General features: G+C 44.4%; 1 protein-coding gene across 7 annotated transcripts in view; it reads right to left on the bottom strand.

The window, feature by feature from the left end:
- Positions 1 to 25,885, bottom strand: part of TMCC2 (transmembrane and coiled-coil domain family 2) — a 94,310-nt gene that overhangs the window by 27,898 nt on the left and 40,527 nt on the right. The window contains exons 1-2 of one of the 7 annotated variants that reach the window (XR_015951099.1): positions 12,369 to 12,750; positions 5,141 to 5,283 (exon numbers count right to left, since the gene is read on the bottom strand). The exons of 2 other annotated variants lie outside the window; for them this stretch is intronic. The gene's annotated coding sequence lies outside the window, so the exon portion shown is untranslated. Of the gene's footprint in view, positions 1 to 5,140; positions 5,837 to 12,368; positions 12,751 to 19,717; positions 20,395 to 25,885 lie in introns of those variants that run through there. 4 more of the 7 variants (XR_015951100.1, XR_015951103.1, XR_015951101.1 and 1 more) reach the window with 4 other exon arrangements.

Here is a 25,885-nt window from a genome sequence, read left to right as displayed (position 1 = left end):
GTTAGAGGAACGGTGAGGCAGCTTTCTCAACTGCGTTACAGGTGCTAAATGTCTTCAGCTCCCATTAACGTCAGTAGGAGGTTAGGGCACTCTCAGCACTCTGCCTGTGTAAACGCCCCTGGGCAAAGTCAATCTGTACAGTCCAAGGGAACCTTTTCTTTCCCCCTTAAACAGAGTTCAGGAACCCAGCTGGCTTGAGTGAGCCAGGCTCTCTCGACTCTGATGGGGGCTCTGGAGCCTGGTTTTCCAGAGGAGGAAGCATGTGTGGGTGTCTCACGCCTTATAAAGCCATAGGAACTTCCTCTCCCAGGCTCTTTGGACAAAATTAAAAACCCAGGAAAGCCTTGGCTGCCTAAAGGTGATGAATACTGGGTTCATTTTGAACACAGGAATGCACACTGGATGTGGAAATGGAAACATTTGTTACATAATCAGACTAAAGGGAGTAGTACTAAAACCACAGCAGGGTAATGGGATTTTCAGGATAAAGCTCTTTTAAAGTTTCAGGGATCAGCCACAAACTGGGTAGTGCTTCAGATTTTCTATTTTCAGACAATCACAAATGTTTTTGTACTAGAGTATGCTGCTACTGCTTGCACTGCTCACCAACCTCACATAGTCCACACCCTCCTGAGCCCCATATGACCAAAGAGGGCACTTAGAAGCTATCACGTCAAAGGCAATTTAAACCAGATTTTCCCTGTCCAGGGGAAATCTGGTGTTAAGGAAGTCCCTATTTGGATGCACCCATGCACACAGAATAGCATCACAACAGCAAGCAAAATATCCCAGTTTGAATGGTGAACGCGGCAAACTTGTCCAACAGCAAACATGTTAGCAGATTCAGACAATATACAGGCAACTCCTCATTTGCGGGTGTTCAAGGCACATGCGACTGTGACCACACGCATTCCCACAAAGCCGGATGTGGCACAAATAGGGGCAAAAACAGTCCTAAAAGAGCGTGGAAATGGCAAAATGGCCCGAAAACAACATCTAGCAAGGCTTTTGCAAGTCATCCCAGGAGACCTAGCACAAAATTTGAGCAAGGAGGTTTGAAGGGAGCAACTGTGGTGTTTGCAGGCTTTTTCAATGGTGTTCTCAATATACGTGATTTCACTTCAATGCATTGTGCCTCGGAATGTAACCCCCATGTAAATGGGGAGTTGCTTGCATCGGATTAGACAGGAGTAAAAATGAACTTTACCATCAACGCTAGTTTCCAACAGGATGGAACCTCAACATTCCCTGCATCTGGACCATATCATAAGCCTTCAGTCTTTATGTCTTAAACCTACCTGTGTGGAATGTTTCATTTGCAAATGCAAAGTCATGTCAAACCTCCTAGAGCAAATCAATCTGCTTTATTGTTTTCAGCAACAAAAGGATAATTGGGATGCCAGAAACGCTTAAGGGCAAAGTGTTTAATAAACCCCAGCAAACCTGAAATGACTGTGCAATAGATTTGACATAAGGATTAGCCAAATAAAATGAACTAAAATCCCTGTATGGAGGGAAAGCTTTGCAGTTGTTCAATCATAATTAAAGTTCTCTTCCACAGAAAGCCAGTGGGCTCCTTTGGAGATGTAGGAGGAAAAGCCGGATTTAAAGCTGGTGTGGTGGAAATAGGGTGGCCACTTACACATCAGTAATAATAATAAAAAAGAGGACAAAAGAGGGCACAGTTCTGCATAAAATTTCTGTGCACTAATTTATATGTCTAGATATGAATTTAGAAATAAGTACTATAATTATAAAAGAAATTAGGTACACCTCAGCATAGTCAGGCCTACATTCTGTTTTTTCATGGTTTGCTGCTGCCTGTAACTCAGCACATCAAAAGATAGAACATCAAAACTCCCCCAATTCCTGGGGGCTGCAGCATGAGCAGGGGCATAGCTAGCTGCTCTGGCACCTGGAGTGGCGGGGGTGGGGCGATCTGCCCATGGGCGGATGGGGCGCTGTGGCGATCCGCACATGGGGACAGCGCAGCGATCTGCGCAGCAGCGGAGTAAGCTGCTTGGGCGCCTTGGGCGCACCACCCATAGGGGTGGGGCGCACCGCAGGGCCTCCGGAGTCTGCCTGCCTCCTCCCACTAAGCCGCCCTACAGCTAGGGGATGTGACAAAATACCGGGCAGCACTCACCGCGGAGCCTGTGCGTGCCCAAGCCACTGCATTTCTCCTAGGATAGTGGAAGACACGTGGCTCGGGCACACACAGGCTCCGTGGTGAGTGCCGCCCGGAATTTTGTCACCCCCCTCAGTGGTGACACCCTGGGCAGTCTACACCTACCGCACTCCCTTTCCTCTGCCACTGAGCATGAGCTAGAGTGGTGCTGCCTCATACTTGTATTAGACTTATGGAACACTTGCCTAAAGGTTGGCCACGCCCCTGCATTAGTCCATGGCATTCCAATATATTTTCTTTTCTACCTAAAAGATGCAATAGCCCAGTACTCTGGAATTGGCCCTTTTTGCACTCAAGTAGACATGCAGAAAGAGGACCAAAGGGTGTTACTGTGAATGAAGTCAAAAACACATCTGTTCCCCTTCAAAAGTACTATGTGGATGAGCATTAACCTGAAGATCCAGCAGCAATGCCTGCTCTTGAAACATCCAATTGCACCAGCATTCAACAGCCTGATGTCATCAGAAACAACAGAGCTGGGGGTCTACAGACACAACCTCCATCTTAAGCAAATGGATTGGTAGGAGAGAAATTTAAACAGCAAACAAAACTCCAGCACAAATCCAGTTTCCTTGAGCTGAGAGGCAGCCAAACTGAGGAGAACTTTGTTTAGAGACGCTCTTTATCTGAAGGGCTGAACACTCCAAGTCTTGTTCCCATATAAAGAACCACAAGAAAGGAGAGTTGGGGACCTTGAAATCAGCACCTGGACAGCAGACTGAGCAGTCACTCAGGTCATCCAGTCACAAATCTTTCTATGTAAATTTCTATGTAAATTCCAATGGTTATTTTTAAATTGACATCCGTACACATCAATTAGCATATCCAAATTTTATGCAGATTGGTTTCTTCTTTGGCAGTACAATGGTACCTCGGGTTACAGACGCTTCAGGTTACAGACTCCGCTAACCCAGAAATAGTACCTTGGGTTAAAACCTTTGCTTCAGGATGAGAACAGAAATCATGAGGCGGCGGCACGGCAGCGGGAGGCCCCATTAGCTATCCTAAAGTGGTGCTTCAGGTTAAGAACAGTTTCAGGTTAAGAACAGACCTCCAGAACAAATTAAGTTCTTAACCCAAGTTACCACTGTATATTTCATCTATTTTGGGTGGTAAGAGGCCACCATAAATGAGCAGCTTCACAGAAGGAGAAAACACACTATGTGTTCAGTTCTATGTACTGAATGTGGCCAGTGAGCCATATTCTGCAATGGCAGTGCTAACTCTCTGTAAGCTGGGTAATGGAAAGTCTATGCTGAATAAAATTCAGCTCAGTAATAACCAGTTTGCTCAGAAACAGAGCAGAAGAAGAAAAGGGCTAAACAACCTATGCTCAAAATAGTAAGCATACGGCATGTTTTCCCAGACACTGCCAATTACAAGAAAAAAGAGCTCTATTGGCTTGCTCAGAACACTGAGGTCTTTTGGAAGGAGGTGGAGGAAACTTGGCCTAAATTCATCGGAGTTTCAAAAATTTAAGTCCTAAGTGTCTAAAATAAGCTAAGGGTCACCTTACAAATGCACACCGGTGTGTATGTGCATAGCTGCCAAGTTTTCCCTTTTCTTGCGAGGAAGCCTATTCAGCATAAGGGAAAATCCCTTAAAATAAGGGATAACTTGGCAGCTATGGTGTATGTGTGTGTTAAAATTCAATTTGATCTGCAGACTGGCAGTGCTAGAAGAGAACACTGTCTGGAATGGGCACAACTTTCTCCTAAAGACCTGAGCTGACGCAACTTCTTGAGCAAAAAATGACAAAGTTGTTTCATTTAACCAGAGCAGCTGCCAAGCCACCTCACATTTAGTAAGGAGAACTGTGCTGCAAGCAGGAACAGCAGCCTACTTTTGCAAAAAACAAAGCAAGACCAAAAAACAACCTGAGAAAGCAATTTCCTAAGATTCAAGAACACAATCAGAATAAATATGAAAATCTGCACATTCCAACCACCTTCATCACTATGATGGTCTTCCCCACAAAAGGGGAAGCAGAGCATCACAACTGTATTCTATCAAAAAGCATAAGAACCCTTCTGTAGCAAGGCCAAGAGGTCAATCTAGACCAGCATCCGATTCCCATAGTGACCAAGCAGATGCTTATAGGAAGACTGCAAGAAAGACATGAGCTCAAAAACGTTCTCCCCTCTTGTGTTCCCCAGCAACCAGTATTCAGCAGCTGGAGCCAGCCACTGATATCCAGCCACTGATAGCCTTCTCCTTTTTGGGAAGAGGGCGCAAAGTTCCAGGGTGGGAGAGGATCCTGCAGCAAGCAGTCCTAAAACAGGGGTGGGTAAGCTGTGGTCCTCCAAATGTTGCTGGACTCCCATCAGACGCAGCCAGTATATCCAATGTTCATAGATGACGGGAGCTGAAGATCAGCAACATCTGGAAGGTCAAAAACCTTCCAGCAGCAGAGGTTTAGCACTGCAACCACTCAAAATGTTTCTGCTTATCATGGAAGAGGCAGAGAGACAGGGACCATACAGGAGCTTCTGGCAACAGCACCTCCTACTTCTTCTGCCCTCTTCTCCAGCTGGCTGGTTTTAGGAGAGATAGTATGATAAGAAATCCTGCAGTCTAGTAGAACCAGTATAAACCCAGTAGATTCATCACCCCACTCAAGGTGCCCCCAAACGTCCTGCAACCAGGACAGGCCCCACCATTAGTAAGTCAGTAAGTAAGTCAGGTGGTAAAGACTTGGAGGACAAAACTGTGTTTGCCGCCCAGCTTGCCCTGCACCCTGTAAGCGGCCTGTTGCCCTCTGTTGTGGTGGAGGCAGCCAGCACTAAAGTTCAATTCAACTGCCAATCCGATCAGCTTCTGTTCAAGGAACTGGGGCAGCAGAGAGATCTTATCCATCCCAGGCAGCAAAACATATTGGGCTGGTCCTGCGTGCTACCATCTGCCCTCGGATGAGCCCGTGCTCCTGAAAATGCAGAAGAAGGCTGTACTTACAAACACTCCTAATAAAGAGTTGAGCAGCAATATCTTTTTCCCGGGGCAGGGGTCAGATTCAGATGGGTGCATTTCTGGCACGAGCAGCAGCGTTGGTAACGAGCCCGGCTGTGTGATCCTTCCACAGGGAAATTCTCCTCCTCCTGTCATGAGTTGAGTTAAGGATTGGAGGGCTGGGTACTGGTGGGAGCTTACAAACCATGGATGGTGGGGGGTGCGGGGAGGAAGAGAGGAAGGCATGTGTGTTTCGGCTGCTCACTGGGGAACTGAAGCTTCTGAATCAGCAGCCAAGTACAATAAGCCCTGGCTAGTGCCACGGAGAACAGAGTGAACCCGGAGGCAGAAGGAACATGCAAGATGCAGGGGGAAGCTTTTCTGTCTCCTTGGTGCTTGCTTCCCGCACCACCCCCCTCCTCCCCAAAGCATTCAGAGAACAAACATTACCCATCAGCCCTGTCTGAATAAGCAGTGTGCTCTTTGAAGAGAGCAATTCAGAAGAAAATCCTGTGGTACAGAACAAGTTAGCCACAAAAGAGATCTTATGGCACATCCCTCCTGCCATGCCAATTTCATCAACGAGCTGGGGCCTACGAAGCACTCAATGCTCATGACAGCAACAGATTCTCTGGCCTTGCGCATCCACGGACAACAAAACATGACTAACAATTAAATCCTAAGCATGTTTTACTCAAAGGTAAATCACGCCAAGCTTGAGAGGCCTTAAAAAGGTAAAGGTAAAGGGACCCCTGACCATTAGGTCCAGTCGTGACCGACTCTGGGGTTGCGCGCTCATCTCGCATTATTGGCCGAGGGAGCCGGCGTACAGCTTCCAGGTCATGTGGCCAGCATGACAAAGCTGCTTCTGGCAAACCAGAGCAGCACATGGAAACACCGTTTACCTTCCCGCTGTAGCGGTTCCTATTTATCTACTTGCATTTTGATGTGCTTTCGAACTGCTAGGTTGGCAGGAGCTGGGACCAAGCAACGGGAGCTCACCCCGTCACAGGGATTCGAACCGCCGACCTTCTGATCAGCAAGCCCTAGGCTCAGTGGTTTAACCACAGCACCACCTGGGCTTGAGAGGCCTTACTCCCTAGTAAATGTGTTTAAGACTAGTGCCAGGTGCTTTATGAAGTCCGTGAAATCTCCTGCTTTTGAGAGTGAAACTTTTCCTTAGCCAGAGCTTCATATGAGCACAGGCTCCTGCAAATCTGCTTTGGATGCTAGTATCAGGCCCGGTGATAGGACACCCCCATGTAGAACTGTCCAAGAAGCTTGTCTGGAAACTGCAGCTAGGCTCCTGTAGGAAGTGGCTGACTGGGAACATATTCTGAAGGAACTGCACTGACTGCCAATACACCACTGGACCCACTTTAAAGATTTGATACTTGTTCAGAGCTTTATACACAACTGGGGGCCTGGGTACTTGAGAGGACCTGCTCTCCCATAGGCCAACCTGTTTATTAAGAGGCTATCTCCCATTCATTGCACGTGGACTAAATTCAGAGGCCTTTGAACTGGAGTATGCAAAGCTTAAAAACTGATCAAGCATAAAAGCTTCCTGTCAACCAGCAGAGTCTCCAAACAGGTTAGCATTTTCACACCTATAGGAAGATTTGAACACCAGCCTCTCCCATCTGTTTTCTGAGTTATAAATATATCTCTGCAGCTTCCCACAGATTGTTCTTCTGTTTCGCTCATTCTGGGAGTTTTTCTTGTGGGATTACATCTCGCCATAAAAATCCAAGGTTGCAATGCGCAAGGCACAGATTCAACAAAACTGTATGTGAAGAAGAAAAGAGTGACCTTGAGCAGGCTATTTTAATTAGTCTTTTAGTTCTTCATTAGGAGAATGGAAACGACATTCTCTTCCCATGCTGATTGTGAAAAATGCATCTTGGTAGGTAGCCATACAGCTCCTAGCATAATGGAACACCTCAGTGTTCCTGCAGTGCAAAGCACCACTATTAACAGCAGAAGGATAAAAGGCAGCATTCATAGCATGGTTTCTTATTGTTACTGTACTTTCTGTATTGTTTCAATACCATTTTTATTTTTTCAAGTTTTTATAGGCTTTGAGGGCGGTAGAAAAAAATATGGAAGTCAAATCTTGAGGCCATTTGCTAAATCAAGCCAATGTCTCATCTAGTCCAGCATCCAGTTCTCACAGTAGCCAAGCAGAAGCCTATGGGAAGCCCACAAGCAGGACTTGAACACAACAGCACTCTGCCCACCTGTGATACTCATCAACTGGCAAACAGAGTGGAGATAAAACATAGCCAGCATGCCTAACAGCCACCAATAGCCTGATCCTCCATGAATTTGTCTAATCCTCTTTTAAAGCCATCCAGGTCGGTGGCCGTCACTGTCTCCTATGGGAGCAAGTTCCACAATTTATGCACTGTGTGAGTAAGCACTTTCTTTTATCTGTCCTGAATTTTTCAACCTGCAGATTCATTCGATGTCCATGAGTTCTAGTGTTCTGAGAAACTTTTCTCTCTCCAATTCCTCCATGCCATGCATAATTTTTATAAACTTTTATCATGTCACCTCTTACTCACCTTTTCTCTAAACTAAAAAGTCCCAGATGCTGTAAGCTTCCCTTATAGGGAAGTTGCTCCATCCTCTTGACCATTAAAATGCCCCTTAAACAATGATCGTTTAAAACTAGGTAATTACATGGATTAATTCAGCAAAAAACAAACAAGCACCTGTGGTTGTTTAAGGGATATTTTAACAAATGGCCCCAGATTTGAGTTTAGTTTTGTATGAATCTTTCAAAACAAAAACAAAAAAACCCATCAATTGAGTACAGATGTCAGGAGTGTATCACCTTATGGTTAAACAGAGGCTGCAATCCTATTCAATGGGAATCATTCATAATGTTGAACACAATGTTGCTTACTTCTGAGTAAGCATGCAGGACGCTGTTCAACAAATACTTCTGCGGTGAAAAAACAGTGACTCACCTCTGCAAATTTACCACCATCCAGTAAGCAGGCGGATTTGCTGCTCTCTGGTTGGAATCCAGGGGAAGGCTATTTAAGGACTTTCATTTGCTAGGGAAAGTTCCAAAAGTTTCATGATCACTGCTGGGGTCCAACCCAGTCCTGTTATGGATGACAGCACATGCCTGGGCCTGCTGGCAACTCAACAAAGCTTGCTTTGAAGAGAGTTAGATTACAGAGCGACTGCAACAGGTTGAAATGTCACTGCATACTCTCCCTGAAAATTCTTATCTGCAGCCCAATTATCTCAGTTAATTAAGGATACTGCCAGACAGCTTCCTGTGGGTTGGCGCCATAATACAGAAATGGGAGCACATTATATTGTCCCTCGGCATGGGAAGCCACTCTATACTCTGTCTGGCCCATTCTGGTAGCATGCAAACTGATCAATGTGAAGAAGATCTGTCTGGATATCTGAAGATCTGTCTGGATATGGTTAGTCAAGCCTTGTATCACCTCCACCCATCCACAGCTAATGTCTATTTTCCTGTGGCACCACAGTGCAATACGTGCAGCGATTCAACCTCATCCACTTATTCACTCCCTATTTCCAACAATCAGAGGTACAGTGATATCCTGGTGGCCCAATTCCAGGAGTACAGTCATGGTTGGTCTGCCATGGCACCTTCAAGACTGGTAGTGAAGGCACACAACTCTTAACAGCAGCAAGGCTCTTCCGGAAGCCCTCTCACTGTTTTCAGTCTAAAATATACCTTCCTTCCTCCTGAAACACCCCAAATTGATGATATGAATGGGGCAGACATGTAAAAAGCAGCATGTATCTGTCTGCCACCATCGCATCTTGTTTGGCTCTACTTCAGACACCCAAGGTCAGTTCATAAGTACAAAAATAAGGCAAAAACAAAGCAAAGTTGTCTGTGATCTTCACGTTTAAGAAAGCTACCCACACATATTATGAGATACCTTGTGCACACTTCTTCTGTAGCTGTTCAGGGGTATTGCGTAATGACAGCTTTCACAAGAATTGAAATTATGAAATGGCAACTTGAGGGTGCTACCAGATGGGACATTGAGAGCCAGAGATCAGGTTTAATAATGCATTTCAAAGCTATTTAGTCACAGTCAGAAAGAGAGTCAGGGAGAAAACTTCCCAAGAACAACTCCCTCTCAGTTTTTCACTACCAACCAACTGCATTGTTTCTTGTAACACCACTAGCACTGTTACTTGTAACCAGCCTTACAAATAAGTTGCCAACCCACACTTTTCTATGCTCACCTGTGCATGCATACCAAGTCATTGATAAAGCACATCTACAGCCTGGGAGATGGGCGGGGGGAAGGCGTAAACTCAAATTTATATTTTAAAAAAATCTCCCTATTTGCTCACCTGGTAGCAATTCTGACTAGCCACAGGTGAGCAAGTGGCTGCCTATTTACAAGGTTGCTTTTAGTTGTATGCCTGGCTAGCTAATGTCTGTGAAAGGGTAACTAATCTAGCATATATTCTTGCTAAAGAGAGATAAAGGCTGCCTCCTACCACAATCCTCAAGTCTCCAATTTTGGTCATAAGCTGGTTTATACAAACCCCTGAACTGGAGAAATGAATCCTGAAGCTGCCACTAGTGGTCAACCTTCCTCTTTCTTCTTGTGGAGACTAGGCTTTTGATCAGCATATCCAAGAACAGCCAGCATTTTGAGATTACGGTTTTTAATCTATAATTCATCCATTTCCTACTCCATTTGCATCTACTGGTCCCACATGGAAGAGCACTGAAAGGATATACCAGAAGGTGATAGGAATCCATAATATCTTGCTCGGGCTTTTTCTTGCAAATTTTATAGGGATTCTTTATTCCAGTATAACAGCTGCAAAATGTGACCAGGGTTCCCTCCCCACTCCAGAACAGGGGCAGCCAACGAGGTGCCCTCCAGGTGTTGGACTCCAATGCCCATCATTCCTGACAATTCACCATGCTAGCTGAGGCTGAGGGGAGATGGAGGGTTACTGTGTTACTATGGCTGCTTTGAAATCATGGAGAAAGCACTCTTGCCCACATTTAACTGATGCCCAACTGCAACCTCCTCGCATTCTCCAAGCTGAAGAGACTTTTAAAGGGGAGTGGTAATATTAGATGTAAAGGCTGCATTATATTCATTACATCTGATCCTCCTGTTTGCAAAAATACACACCAAGTATACACATACCGGTAAATTCTCACTGCTCCTAAGCTCTCACAATTTAAAAAGAATCAACTAACATAAAACCAGGTCCCTGACTCTTTTTGCTCCCATGTAAATCAGTGACAATTTTACCACCACCATGCAAAGAACCACTGTTTCACTTAAGTTTAAAAACTTTTAAACTCTAGAATTTCTGACCAACAGGACCCAGAGCTTTCCCCATGCATTCAACTGAACTTGGAAAAAGAATTAAACTACAGTATAGTATGTGAAGTCCTCCACCAAATTAAGAATAGACATCTGGCTGACCACTGTGAAAACAGGAAGATTGGCCTGATCCAGCAGGTTCTTCCTATGTTCTTACAACCTTAAGAGTCAAAGTCTGTATTATTTCTGACCAAATCATACATGACATGCTTTATTTATCAAACCAGCCTCGGTACAAAAACAAAAAACAAAACCCAACTCCTTTGCTCTAGATGAGGTCCAAATTAAAGGGAGGGGGTTTCAGATTTGAAGAAGTGTTGAAGTTAGGGAAGGAGGAGATCAGACTCCTGCACCTTTAACAGATGTGCAGAAGAAATTTCAGCATCACACACAACACACCTGGTGAAATCCTCCCATCTACACAACTATTAAAGGTGCAGAGTCCTGCCTTCTTTTGCATCTGGCTGCCCTACTTGGAGCGGAGTTCAGCAGGACTTGTGAGTGTCCAGATCAGGGGTGGGGACCCTGTGGCTCTCCATATGTTTCTGACTCCAAATCACATCTAGCCCAGCTAGCAAAGTCAGTGGTGAGGGATGATGGGACTTGTAATCCAACAAAATCTGGTTGGCCACAGGCTTACTAGTACAATTCCAAGCATGCTTATGGCATCAAAGGAATTGGTTATGAAAGTCTTACTCCATTTTTGCCATTGGGCACTGTATGACATGCTGTTCAGTCCCGCTGACTTCACTGCTTTCCATACCAACAAAAGACAAAGAGGGAGGAAAGAAACAGGAAAACTGCATGATTTTGTTTATATTTTTCAAATGGCTTTAGAGCTGGCACAGCATAGGGAGCTGGAAACTCCCTTGTTTCAAATGCCACACAGTCACCAGGTAATTCACAGTGCAATCCTCTACTCAATGTCTACTCAAAAGCATGTCCCTATGAATTCAGTGGGGCTTATTCCCAGGTTACTGGGTACAGAACTGCAGCTCCAACGTACTTGGTAGGCAGCCCCATTCAGTTATGTGGAGTTTACTCCTGAGCAGACATGCAGAGGATTGTACTCAGCCTCAGTCTCCACCCCCCCCAACCCACTCACCCACTCCGCTTCCCCATCTGTTTTATGGGGATAATACTGCTAGACTGCCTCACAGGGTTGCTGTAAAGATTACTGGGATATAGTGCTTTATGGCTGCTGGGAGGTTGTTTTTTTCTTCCCACCCGGCCTTATATCTTTTGCCTTTTGAAGGAGATCTTTGTGCTGAGTGTACAGAGAAATTTATTTCTGCACAGAGAAATAAATTAGTGGAATGTTCCTAATTTTTTCTTCCTTTGCTTCTGTGCTCAGTCCTTCTGCATTAAGGAACCAGAGGTCTTACCTAAGGAAGGAGAGCTCATGTTACTACGATTCCATCCGTTGAGCTCAGGGCTGTGTTAACTCTCTTGGCAAAGGATTCATTCAGGAAAAGAGCAACCCTCTTCATTAATAAAACACTGGACATTTTACAGTTTTACTATAAAGCATTATTGTTAACTGTGATTACTGTATACCTGGGTCACCATCCAAAACTGAACGAGAAACAAATGCCTTCTGGGAGCTAACACACCCAGGTGACCTGAAACTAAATGAACCCCAAAGATTAGAAGCAATCAGAAAATGGGATGGTAAGTCTTCTAGGAAGCATGTAGATACATCTGCTTACAAAAATAGCATTCCAATCACATAACTCCTCACCATTAAGGTAAGCCTGGGAAATCCCCTCTACCTTACACAGAGATTGTGGAAATCAAGAAATCACAATAATAATGTAGAAAAACATAACATCCCAGCTCCATGCTATACAGCTAGAAAACACAAAGGATACTCTGGAAGCCAATCTCCTCTGCTGAGAAGCCAATCTTGATCTCCAGCGTCCTTTGGCCAAAAGGTCACTGGTCAGTTCTGTCTGTTCCTCAAAACGTCTCCCAAGGATAGTCCTTTGCCTTTACCATTGTCTTTCTTTCCAGCCGGAAAATACTCCTCTCCTCTAGTTTACTTGCTCTGGTCTCTGAAGTGTCTCTCTGGAACCGTCCAAACTCTCCAGCTCTCCGAGGCAGTTTTTCATGCCCCAGACAGTTGTCGACTCTCTAAGTAACCCAATCTTTAAAAGGGCAAAGGGAGGCAAAGTCCCGAAACCAAACACGGTCAGAGGCCAGCTGGCATGGAGGAAGGAGTCATAGCTGCTGCACCCAAGTCCCAGCCAACAAGAAAATGCCTTGTCAGAAGTGACAAACTTGGACAGACCTTCTGGAGTGATGGGTCCCAGTCAGAAGAGCAGGCAGCTCACTGATGGCATGCCAGGATTTGCAAAGAAGCACCCAGTCCCTGAAAAGTTCTGGAACCACTCTCATCTTTTTCTATTTAAAACATACTGTTGTGAGTTTTTTTTGTGTGGGGTAGGCTGCATTGCTTGAGCCTCCTTCTAATTCCTGGATCCAGCATAGATTCAATTCCAGGAATAGCCAGGCTAGCTTCCTGGTGAGGGAATGGTTCTCTTTCCTGATTGGCAGGGGGTTGGACTGGATGGCCCTTGTGGTCTCTTCCAACTCTATGATTCTAAGTATGGGCCATTAAGGTAACAAAGGAAGTGGCTCTGTGCCCGTCCTCAATTCCCTGGTAGTTAGAAAGACAAAGGCCAGAGTTGACATGTGATCTAAAAGGTAGAAGTGGGAAGGCTGCAGGCTGGGCAGCTGGGAGACAGAGCCATGCCTGATTTATGCTGGAATCCGAGGCTGTGGGCTACAGGAAAAGCAAGATCCTCTTTGGGTGTTGATGCTGTGAACCCCTCCATTGTAGGCTCAGGTTGAATATATCTGTAAATAAACTATCTTTCATGGTTTGTTCATCAGAATGTTCATCATTCTGTAAGAGACACAGAATGTTCATCATTCCGTAAGAAACACGAACCCTGGGTTAGAGTCTGGAACTCCTGGAACCTCGCACCGCTTGGAGACTGGGGTGGCATGCAACAATATAGATGCACACACCATCAACCACCACTACCTCAGATTTCCATATCAAACACTAAAGGGAATAGATCATAATTCGATATTTGTCACAATGGAAAACTAGGCCTCAATAACATTCTCACAAGCCCATTTTAAGAGTGAAACCATAGAGGCAAAGGAATAATTCTACTTCCTAGAGTTTCTGATATCTAAGTATTACGATTAAAATAGCCACCCCCAAGTTGGTGTCACTCCAGATGTTTTGGATTCCAGCTCCCATCACCTTTGGCCTGCATGGCCTATGGCCAGGGAGCATAACAACTGCAGTCCCAAATGTCTGGAAGGTATCAGCTTGAGGAAGGCTGGATTAAAAGGACATCTATTTCAAGACACTGTCACACAGACAGGGAAGTTTGGAGCGAAATGGAAAGTCTGAGAAAATGCTTAGCGGATGGGCACCCAAATGCCTTGTGCTCCAAGGAACCCCAAATAAGCCAGGTGTTCTATGGCCAACTACTGATTTCATCTGCACAAGAACTCAGGGTGGCAGGGAAGACACAGAACATGACTTTTCATGTTTCAGTTCTAGCTGAGGCTACATAAACAGAGTAAGGGTAAATGACAGCTATAGGCAAAGCAAATAAGAGAGGAAATAGAAGGAACAGCCACTGTCTTATTTATGCATTGAGATAGATATAGATAGATAGATAGATAGATAGATAGATAGATAGATAGATAGATAGATAGATATTTCTATCCCACTTTCCTTACACAGGACTTCACAAATAGACTTGGTTGGCACGAACAAAAGAGTGCAACATGATCATACACTCTCCTGCTCGCTCTGACCAAAATAAAACACCATGCTTCACCCTAGAGGCGATGAGATTGTATTTCATTGCTGGATGACAGGAGACATGTATGTGGCAATCACGGCATGCCTTTGTGAAGCATGCTGGAAAGAAGGCCACACACAAAACAGGGCAAGTTTTTCTTCCCTATGAGGTAACTTAGATGACATACACCCACCCAGCTGCAGAGTTTTAAATCTGGCCCATTACCATCAAGCCATGCAGGCTTCAAGAATTCTCTAACTGAGGCCCTGGAATGTCTAAAGCATGATGACAATGCTTTAAGGAAAGGAAGCAGGAAGGGCACAGCTGCTGCAGTCGTGTTTGCTAGAGCAACTTTACACGGTGGCTGAGAAAGCCAGGGTTAACTCTGAAAATTTCGGAATGACCCAGCTAGATGACACATTAAATGTCTGAATGCATTGAGCGTTTGTGTATGTGTTTGGGGGTGGGTGGGGGAGGAATCAGGATAGGGGCCATCATGAACAGGGAGGTAGAGTTTAACCCTTTCTTCCTGTGCCACGGTTGCAATTTAAACTGTCCCGCTCTCCCACTGAAGCAACTCTTTGCCATGGTGGGGAAGAAGCCACTGACTCCAACAATTAAATCTCTCCTTCAGCAAGCTACAGTCGCAATCCTCGTCCCCCCTGTATTATTATTATTAATAATAATAATTAACAAAACAGATAACATGAAATGCATTGACTTATTCCACATGCCATCAAGTTTGGACCTTCTAAACCCAGAGAGCTCTTCCCCACCCCACCCCGCAGTGTGTACATGAGAATTGCAGAGTTAGATTCATATCACCAGACCAAAAGCAGTGGATTCTATACTGCAATTTCAAAGCACACAATACCAGGCACTTGCTACTGAGGGCCTAGGGTGGGTTGACAATGGAGCTCTATCTTTGAGCCCATCCCTCACACTAAGCAGAGGCAGAGGGAAGATTATACCTTTTCTAGCAATTAAGTGAGCAATTTTAAGAGCCATTGTTTTAGAGCATGAACTTTGCACTTTGAACATAATGTTAGGGTGGTGCATCTGTGTGACAGCTAAATGGAAGGATGTCACAGACCTAATTCCAATGCTGCCCCTGCCAAAGGAGTATCTGTGACTTTCAAACTGACAAGCCTCAGATCCTTCTATATACTGTTGCTTCCTGGTCATAATGAACTAAAGCAGGCTTCCTTCTCAGATCCAGAAACTTCCCTCTAGGTAACACAGCACTCTGAAAGTGAAATTGCTGGTCACCGACCTTCTCCATTCCAAAAGAGTAACCATCGGTCCATAGCTACTCAAGATTTGTAGAACCTTTTATAGAGGTACAGACCTTTACCACCACAGACCTTTACTGAAAGAACAAATTCAACGAACAGCTTATGAAATATGAACTATCTGTTGTCAGCCAGGAATCAATCTCAGTCTCACACAGAATCAGGAAAAAGGCATGATGCAGGAAGTGTAGATGCAACCAGCTACACCACAATATTTGGCAGAACAGCAGTTTTCCCTGTACATCTCATGTACCGGAGTAAAAAATATACCAGAAGTGATCTTCGACTACCAGCTCTTATGAAGAAACACAAACAATGGGAATTATAACAACAATCCTTAATTGAACCTATGGAATCTGATCTAAATCCAGAGTCTCTAGAGACTGCACATGGTGTGTATAGCCCATGTGTGTGCAGTAGGTAAAGTACTAGATCCAAACTAGGAAGAATGCATTCAGATCCCTGACGGTTCTAAAATTTGCCTACCCCCCCAATGGTTGCTATGATGATAAGCTTGAGTAACTGCATGAATTTATTTACATATATGTATTTATTTTTTTAAATAAATAAAGCCACCCTATATCCAAAAATTAATCACACCATGATATGCAAGGAGACTTGGAAATGCAGAATAAAATATAATAAACAATGCAATACAATTCAGAGGAATAAAAACATTCAACCAGTTTGAAACACCATAATCTAAAATGCCTGGCAAAACAAACAAACAAGGCTTTAACCCAGTGTCAAAAAACAAAATACAAATACAAATGTTGGCACCTCTTCTCTGGGGAGGACAAACCCATAGTGGTGGTGCTACCACAGAGAAGTCCTCTCTGTTGTGCATTTGTAATGTGCTTCTCCTAAAGAGGAAACATGGAGAAGGGTCTCTTTTAATTACTGTGATACCTCAGGTTAAGTACTTAATTGGTTCCAGAAGTCTGTACTTAACCTGAAGCGAACTTTCCCATTGAAAGTAATGGAAAGTGGATTAATCCGTTCCAGATGATGAAAAACACCCCCTAAAACAGCAATTTAACATGAATTTTACTGTCTATTGAGACCATTGATCCATAAAATGAAGGCAATAATCAATGTAAAAGGTAAAGGGACCCCTGACCATTAGGTCCAGTCGTAACCGACTCTGGGGTTGCGTGCTCATCTCGCATTATTGGCCGAGGGAGTCGGTGTATAGCTTCCAGGTCATGTGGCCAGCAGGACAAAGCCGCTTCTGGCAAACCAGAGCAGCACATGGAAATGCCGTTTACCTTCCCGCTGTAGCGGTTCCTATTTATCTACTTGCACTTTGACGTGCTTTCGAACTGCTAGGTTGGCAGGAGCTGGGACCAAGCAACGGGAGCTCACCCCGTCACAGGGATTCGAAACCGCCGACCTTCTGATCAGCCCTAGGCTCAGTGGTTTAACCACAGCACCACCTGGGTCCCTAATAATCAATGTACTGTACTATAAAATAAATAAGACAGTACAGTATTATAGATGAAAAATATTAACATTTACAGTGGTACCTCCGGTTAAGTACTTAATTGGTTCCGAGGTGCCATTCACACCCCAAAAAGTACTTAACCCGAGTGGCGATAGCGTGCATGCGCTAAGTGCCGATAGAGCGCTTATGCGCATGCGCAAAGCGCACAGAACACTTCTGCGCATGCGGTGGAAGTGTTTACTTCCAGGTCCGCGGAGTACTTAACCTGAAAGTACTCAACCTGAAGCGGACTTAACCCAAGGTATGACTGTATCTTAATGCACAAGCAAGCTGATATGGGAGGAGGTGCTCTCCCTCAGATATTTGGGGCCCAAGCTCTTTAAAGATAAACACTGGAATTGCACTCAGTAGTGAACTGGAAGCCAATGTAGTTTGTTATGAACTGACATTAATATATCTCCTGGGTAAACCAGTCAGAATTCTAGCAGCCAGACTGGAGCTTCTGAACCATTTTCAAGGTACCTATCATGTACTTATTGCAATCCAATCTGGAGGATCACTGTGGCCAGGCTATCCCTATGCAGGAAAGGCCACAGCTGACAAACTAGCAGGAATTGGTAAAAGGTGCTTGAGGTCACTGAGGCCATTTGGGTCTCAGCTGTCAATGTTGGATCAAAGAACACCCCAAGTGCTTTGTCCTAAGTTCCTAAGAAGGAAAGGCAGCATAGAAGTGTAATAACCAATCAAACAAACTCAAACAAAGCTGTGGGAATGGGAGATCTTCAAACAGGTTATGGGGAGCTCTTACTGTTATAAATAGATGGGCTCTGCCAGACAGTGTGGACAACAGTGAGCTAGATGGATCCAACACAACATAAGGCACATTCCTGTGTTTGTCTGATCAACATGGCTACGAACAGTCAAAGATGAAACTAAAAAAGTGTTTGGATTTGTTCGGGGGGAGGGTGTACCCCCCAAATCCTAATTACACAGTGATTTGTGTGCACATGTTTGTTTTAGAAATATGTTGGCCAAGTTCTGATTTAATTAGTCCCAGCATGTCTTCTGCTACTAGAAGAAGAAATTGGAATAAACTTAAAGAAGCAGCAAAGCTATTGCAGTACCCAGGCCACACAAAGAATGTCACTACTGTAGTCTAAATCCAGATTCAGGGAGGGAGAGAAATAGCACAATTAATTTATCATTACATATCATACTGTGGAAATCGTTTACATAGATTGCCGAGATGAACATTAGTGAAGTGGATTGACTATGATGATGATGATGATGATGATGATGATGATGATGATGATGATGATGATTTATTCAATTTATTAACTGCTTTTTTATAGAAGGGAGAGGGCCATAGCTCAGTGGTTGAGCATCTGAGTTGCATGCAGAAGATCCCAGGTTCAATCACTGCCATTTCCAGTTAAGGTTGGGAGAGACTCTGGTCTGAAACTCTGGGGAAGCCACTGCTACTCATTGTGGACAATATTGGGACAGATGGACCAAAAGTCTGACTTAATATAAGTCTGCTTCCTATGTTCCTATAAAAAAGAGAGTCTCAAAGTGACTTACATTGTAAAAATGCAAAGATACTATAAAACAGCCCAAAGCAATAAAAACAAACATTGTCCACCCACCAGCAATCAATAATCAGATTAGATGGAGGACAGTGACATCAGTGGCTGAAAGACATAATAGCTAGCAATGGAGCCTCCACATTCAGAGGCAGTTTGCTGATAATTACACAATGCTAGGAACAAAGAATAAGGATAGCTACTGCAGACTTGCCCTGTTTGCAAGCTTCCTTTGGGCATATAGGTGGCTCTAGTCGGGGACAGAATGCTGTGCTAGGGAGATCTTTGTTCTGACACAGCACAGCAATTATATTTGTACAGATACTGCCCTATTTATCAGAATCGCCTTAAAACTCTCATCAATGGATTCAAGAGGTTCCTGGAATGCTGTAGCACAGAGCACTTTACATTAGAAGGTTTCCAGTGTGCCATATCTGTTTGAGCAGGAGCAAAAGAAAGGTTTTTATCTAGGACATGAAGGCACAGATCTCCCGCTGGAGCCAGGCAAATACTGTAAATAGATCAGCACAGCTGCTCTGCCTCCTCCACCCGCATGAGAGTACAGTCAGCCTGCTTCATCACAGGTGCAACCATCCTACACTCCCAGCACATACCAAAAACACACACTTCCCACTCTCTCGCTGGGTTGCAAAAATCACAGCAAGAGGCCAATCTGCCTCCATTTCAACTGTCCCACCACCTCTAGAGCTGTATATTTGCTGGCAAACACGGCTGGGGGCACATTGTGCCTTAGAAGTGACAAGGGATTCACACTGAATTGTTTTTGTTAAAAACGAAAAAAAATTAATGCTGCAACAAGCATCTTCCACTGTCGGTGCTACAAGCCTCGGACCCTGGGTTTCCACCAATGTATCTTTATGCTATTGAATTTCGAACTGAGACTGATCAGTTACCTCTTTGTTCCACCTTTCAACAGCCTGCTCCATTGTTGCCTATCAGGCACCCCTCCCCTCTCTCCCGTCATTCACATTCCAAAGGTAGAACAATGCACTTCAAAGCCTCCAACGTGGGGGAGGAGGTCCGGGTTGGATGTCCAGACTGAACGCTCACCTGGGTATGAACCATCTCGTGGAATCAGGCAGGGGGTACAATCCCAGGTGACCTTCTGCCCCTCTCTCCTGCGGCACCATGTACAAATCCTGCTTGGGGTCCCAGCGTGCAGCAGCCCTTCTTGGCAAGGCGGAGGGTTGGAAGGTAAAATATTACTTCAGCCATGCAGGAAGGCTTCAACCCCATAGAATCCTTCCATTCTGCTTTAATCCGACAGCGCCTGCAAACCATCCTGCTTGAGCGACGGCCAGTGGGGATTAAGGCCTGCCGGTGGAACAGCAATCATTCCCATCCCTCCCACCTCCCCCTGCGGCTGCTCAGCGAGATAGGTGATTCCAGTCTCGGTAATCCCCTTCTGTCTCACTCTCTTCCAGGGAAGTCTGGCAGGTCACCAAAGGGGAGATTAGTGAGATAATGAAAATGCCCCCCTTGGAGCGCTCCTACCTCCATTGCTGGGGTCTGCACAGCACCATCACCCTCTCCAGGCGAGGCAGATGCTTCAGTCACCCAGCAGTGGTTTGATGCACGGATGGGAAATCTGTATTCCCCACCACCATGCAAATCCTTCTTGCAAGGCTGCAGCATCACCAGCTGGCTTCAGACAGAAATGCTGTGCTACCTTCTCTCACTACAAAGAAAACAGCCTCATCAGCAAGACCGATGATGCTGAAGCTCGCATCTTCCTGCCCCTCCTCCTTCTCCTCCTCCTCCTCCTCCTTGGCAGTGTGCATTATCGTACAAGCATGGAACCCATCCTATGTGCAAGAACGCTCAAAGGAAGAAATGCATTAACACAGGATTCGTGCCTTATTGTCCAAGTGTAGGTATCAGGCACTCTGGAAATGCAAGATACAGTATCTGATTTCACAGACTCGTGATCTGAGCTGCTGCAGGTTAATCCTATAGCTCCACACATCCTGCTTGCACATCATTGTGGAAGTGGTAATAGCAATGTATCCTTAATTAAATACTAATGCTAATTAATTAAGCACCCATGCTAATTAAATAATTAAATACTAATTGTGCACTAAATCTCAAATGGCAGATCCCATAATAAAATTGTAGTTGAGTTCAATACAGTGGAAAATCTACATTTTTTTCCATTGTACTAGAAAAAAAGCTGGACACTTCTTAAGTAAAATCAATGTTGCTGTGAAAATAATAGCCCATGATAGCATTTATATAGTGCCATCAATGCACAAGGTGTTTTGCATAAGCAAAAAAAGATCGGTCTCTACCCCAACATACAACATAAATGATTTATAATAATTACAAACTACTAATATATTATAGTAGGGCATTTAATGTCTTTTTTTAGACCAACTAAAATGTTGTAAAATAGGGAACAAGTTTTCAAGTTCTTACTGTGGTTTTTTGGGGGAAATTATGGATTGACTCAGCTACTTATGTTTTTTATATGTTATAAACAACACAGAGAGAGCTAATTGGGGATGAAGTCTTTCCTTAGAATCAAGCTTTTTCTTTTCTTAAAATCAAGTGGAATGGACTCCCTGGGAAGGTGGGAGACACTCCTTCACTGGAGGTTTTTAAGGAGAGGTAGGATGGCCACCTGTCATGTTGAGATTCCTGCATTGCAGGGGGTTGGACTAGATGACCCTTGGGTCCCTTCCAACTGTTCGGTTCTATGATTCCATGATATAATTTTTATGAAATAAATAAATACTTCTATTCCGTGCTCTATCTTTCTCTCTCTCCCCCCCCCCCAATATTTCTCCACTTTCTGGATCATCACTGCACTTTTGCAGGTTTGATCCCCGTATGGGACAGCTGCATATTACTGCATTGCAGGGGGGTGGACGAAATGATCCTCAGGGTATTTTCCAACTCTATGATTCTATCTAATACTACTTAACCCTGTTCATTCTCACTACCTTGCTATCAAACCTGTCCCTTTTTCCTATGCATCTACAGATACAAGCCTTTTCCTTACTTATGCTGGCTCAAAGGTATGGCCCTGCATTTCCCCCAAATAAACAGTGCTCATGGTAATAACAGTCATGCTAGTAGTCATGCAATCTCTCATCTCAACTAACCCCATCTTGAACTCAAATTGAAACAGGAAGCTTAATCTGCAGTAATTAGCAGCAAACATGTCAGATGGCAAGACCTGGCAGTCATATTATACATGCAACACAATCCCTCCATATTTACTCAGAACTAAGGCTCACTTTGTGCAACAGACATATTCAAAAGTATGTGCAGGATTGCAAGCTAGGGAACTCTAAAAGCTAACAGACTGTGTCAACTCTCGGGCCCCAGACTCTCGGCCTGGCGCCCCTGAGAGCCCGGCACCCGGGGGCCCCACACCCCTAGCGCCTATGGTTACAATGGCCCGGATGGCAGATATCAGAAGAGTAGCTGTGTTAGTCTGTTGCCACAAAAACAACAAAGAGCCTTGTGGCACTTTAAAGCCCCACATTGGACAAAAGATTCCTACCACTACAAAGGATTGGACTAGAAGACCCTCATAATCCCTTCCAATTTTACAATTTTATGGCATATCCATTTGGGCCTGGTTTTTGTTTTGCATTTCCTTTTCCTTTGAACACACACCTATACACTCCCTCCTTTTCCACCAGCACCACCATCATGCATCTGATGAAGTAGGCTGTGATCCAATGAGACGATTAGTTTTTAAGGTGCCCCAAGACTCGTTTGTTCTTCTGGCTGGTTTGATGATTCTGGATGGTGGGGGAAGGGAGCCTTGGGAATCAGTGCCCACCCTCCCTTTCGCCACTGATACATTCATACTATCACATTAAGGCAGCGTTTCTCAACCGCTGTTCCGCGGCACACTAGTGTGCCGCGACGTGCGGCGACGAGAAGGGCAATTTGCATTGTCACGTGCCTGGCGGCCGCCAATAAACAACACTGACCCGCCGAAAAGGAAGCCGGCCGGGTCACGACGCGGGGCGAGTGCAGCTCTCAACAGCCACCACCACGGGAGGGTGGTTTTAGACAAACTTAAAGAAGCTGGGTGGATGAGCTCAACCTGAAACTTGCTGAGCAAAGGATTGTGCTGGCAGAGAAATCAGCGGCTTGTGAAGCCTTATTACAGGAGATTGCAACCAACACAGCAATTGGCAAGTGTTTCTTACAGTCATAATTATATAGTCAATATAGGGCGGCACAGAGTTAAATTTTTTAACTTTTTTAATGGTGGTGTGCCTCGTGATTTTTTTCATGGAACAAGTGTGCCTTGGCCCAAAAAAGGTTGAGAAACACTGCATTAAGGGCCTCAATCCAAAATGAGGCTCTTGCTGCAGCAACATTTTACTGTATAGGAAACTCCTTGTGTGGTGGTTACATTAGGCTGCCATGATATACACAATTTAATGGGAGTAGCTTAGGAAAGATTCAATTTGCTTTAAATCTAAAGGCAAATCTGCCTAACTCACACAAATTTCTGAAATAACACAATTTCTGAAATAATACACAAACTCTTTTTTTCCTTTCCCCTGGTCATTCTAGACTGAAGTTAAGTGTGTTTTCCTATGTAAATTCCATTTGAGAGGCTTGTAGATCCACTGGAATAAATGCCACAAAGAGAGCTTCCGGATTTCTTAATCTCACCCTGTTATTCCAAGGGACATAAAAAAATTAATCTGCCTTAAAGCAGTTCCTGAAATAATTAAATACTGGGTTGATTTACTCAGCAGCCCAATCAATCACCTGATTCCCGAATGTCTCCTGCTCAGCATGATTTTTGTGAAATTCTAACTTTGTAACATGTTATTTTGCTGCCAGCAGAGGGAGAGCTGGATTAGCAGAACTGGAGCAGAAGAATGGAGTCATCTGGGGCGTCTTGGGATAGAGTGGCCTTGGAGTGGAGATGGTGAGTCAAAAAACTGTGTTTGACATGGCAGACAGCGGAGACTTAATTGCATGTATCAATAGCAATGAAAAGCTCTTGCTAATGCTGAGCAATTATATAAGAGATAAATAATCTAGCTCTTACGCTTAAGATATTATGCAATGAACTCCCAATTTCTTTTCTGTTCTGTTATCACTATGTTTTATCTGCTGTGTTCTTACCATTTTACAAATATTCAGAACATACGAGTCCCTACTGACCTTCACAAAGAAAGGGCAAAAAGATCTGGATTTACATTCTGTTTGTAACAAAAATGTTAGTAAATCATAAATCCATTTATCTAGAAATAGACTACCTGATTCTTTTTCATCATAGAACTTAACTAAAGGTATGCATTTAAACAAACCATCACCTGGTGCTCTTCAGATGCTTTGGGCTATACCTTCCATCAGTCCTAGCCAGTCCATAACCCACCCACCCCCATTTAATGCCTATTTAATCTATATTTTTCACTTCTTGCAGAAACTTATAAGTTTGTTTTTTAATGTTGCCAACAACTTGTTTGCCATCTCATTGGCCAGTTACAATATTAAGCCCATCTGGAAGCACCATTTGTGTGCATGCACTTAAATTCAAAAAGAGTCCTTGCAGACATTCAACTGAGCATGTGTACAACTCCCGTCTCCACGCTTTCGCTCCTCATGGAGATGTTGGAAGAACATATCCTTACAGCATCTGACACAACTTTTAAAAAACATTCTCCCGTAATGTTTTAACCTTCAAACAGGCTGCACATAAGTGCTATTGATTGCCACCAAGGTCCTTACACCGCCAATATTTTATTCTGTGATCCACCCTGAGATCGCTGGGTATAGGGCGGTATATAAATTCAATAAATGAAATAAAGATTATGTTGCCACATACATTTTGTTAGATTTTTCTCTAAATGCCTTCTATACATAAATAGGCAAAGTCTCTCATGTGCCACTCTACAGAAATAGACAGGAGCTTTATGCCGCTCTATTATGCCTCTGTATTCTGAAGGTCCTCAAACTTCAACAATGTGAGACCGTCAAGTCTTGAAATGAAAGTGGGAGAAAGGCAGGACGATTCTTGATAAAAACCACCACCACCACCACCACCACCACAATAATAATTTATTATTTATACCCCACCCATCTGGCTGAGTCTCCCCAGCCACTCTTGGCGGCTCCCAATCGAATATTAAAACAATACAGCATTAAATATTAAAAGCTTCCCTAAACAAGACCCACCCTGCCTCCTCCTAATTTTACCCAAATCACACCCCGCTCCCCCTTCCCTTCAATAAAAGAGTAGCTAATGAAGCTATCATGAAAGATAAGGGGGCTGAGTTTTGGTGCTCCTGTTTCTTTAGCACTGTCCACCAATTAAATTATGACTTTGTTCAGAACTCACTTGTCAGTCCTGTCCCCTAAGCCAGAACTTTCTCAGCCATTAACCCCTGCTGCTGCACTGTTGGTAGGGGGACTGAGAAACCCCTAACCCAGTGGTTCCCAACAGGTGGTCCGGGGACCCCCAGGGGTCCGCGAGCTATGCCAGAGGGGTCCGCAAGATGCAGTTTTTTTTGTTTTGGCCTCTTCCTGCATGAGCAGAGTCTAGCGCAAAACTAGAATTAGATAGAGGCAGTAGTTCTGCTGTATGCCGTTAGGTGGCGCTTTACAAACACTACTGTTTTGCAAAGAGGCAGCGCGCGCATTCTAAACGCTCACCTCCCCAAGATGCTTCGCGCGCGTCGGCTTCATTTTTGCGCTACTGCGCAGGTACCCTGTCTTCTCCATTCCTCTCCCTCCTCCCTGGCGCACGCTGCCTCTTTGCAAAACAGTAGTGTTTGTAAACAAAGCGTTGTTTTTCGCGGAAGCTACAGTTCGCATAGTTAAAATTGGACTGTTGGTTAAAAAGTGGTTCGTTAAAACGACAAAGGCCTACAGATGAAGAGGAAGATAATGCATTTGATGTTCAAGCAAGTAAGTCAATTAATGGGGGTCCTTGTCACAATAGCGGCTCGATGAGGGGTCCTCGAGAAAATTTTGTTGGGAACCCCTGCCCTAACCCATATGCTCAAAGAATGCCAGAATGTGTGTGTCACATGGCTGTAAGGCTGCTCCTGTCCCTCCACGCCCAGCTACTGACTTGCTCAGAAACCACACACCCTACTAGTTGTGCATTCACTATGAGAATAAGAAGGTGCCCTATGTAAGTGGAGGCTCTACCACCCAAGGGGAGATCCTGGGTCACTCAGGATCTCCCTTGACGGTTGAGCTTTACATGTTTATGTCGATAAGTGTACACAA

Source organism: Zootoca vivipara, chromosome 7 (genome assembly GCF_965207765.1).
Source record: "Zootoca vivipara chromosome 7, rZooViv2.hap1.1, whole genome shotgun sequence".
Taxonomy (NCBI): Eukaryota; Metazoa; Chordata; class Lepidosauria; order Squamata; family Lacertidae; genus Zootoca; species Zootoca vivipara.
The sequence above is the reverse complement of the archived record's forward strand: the minus strand, read 5'-3'. Positions and strand labels throughout refer to the sequence as shown.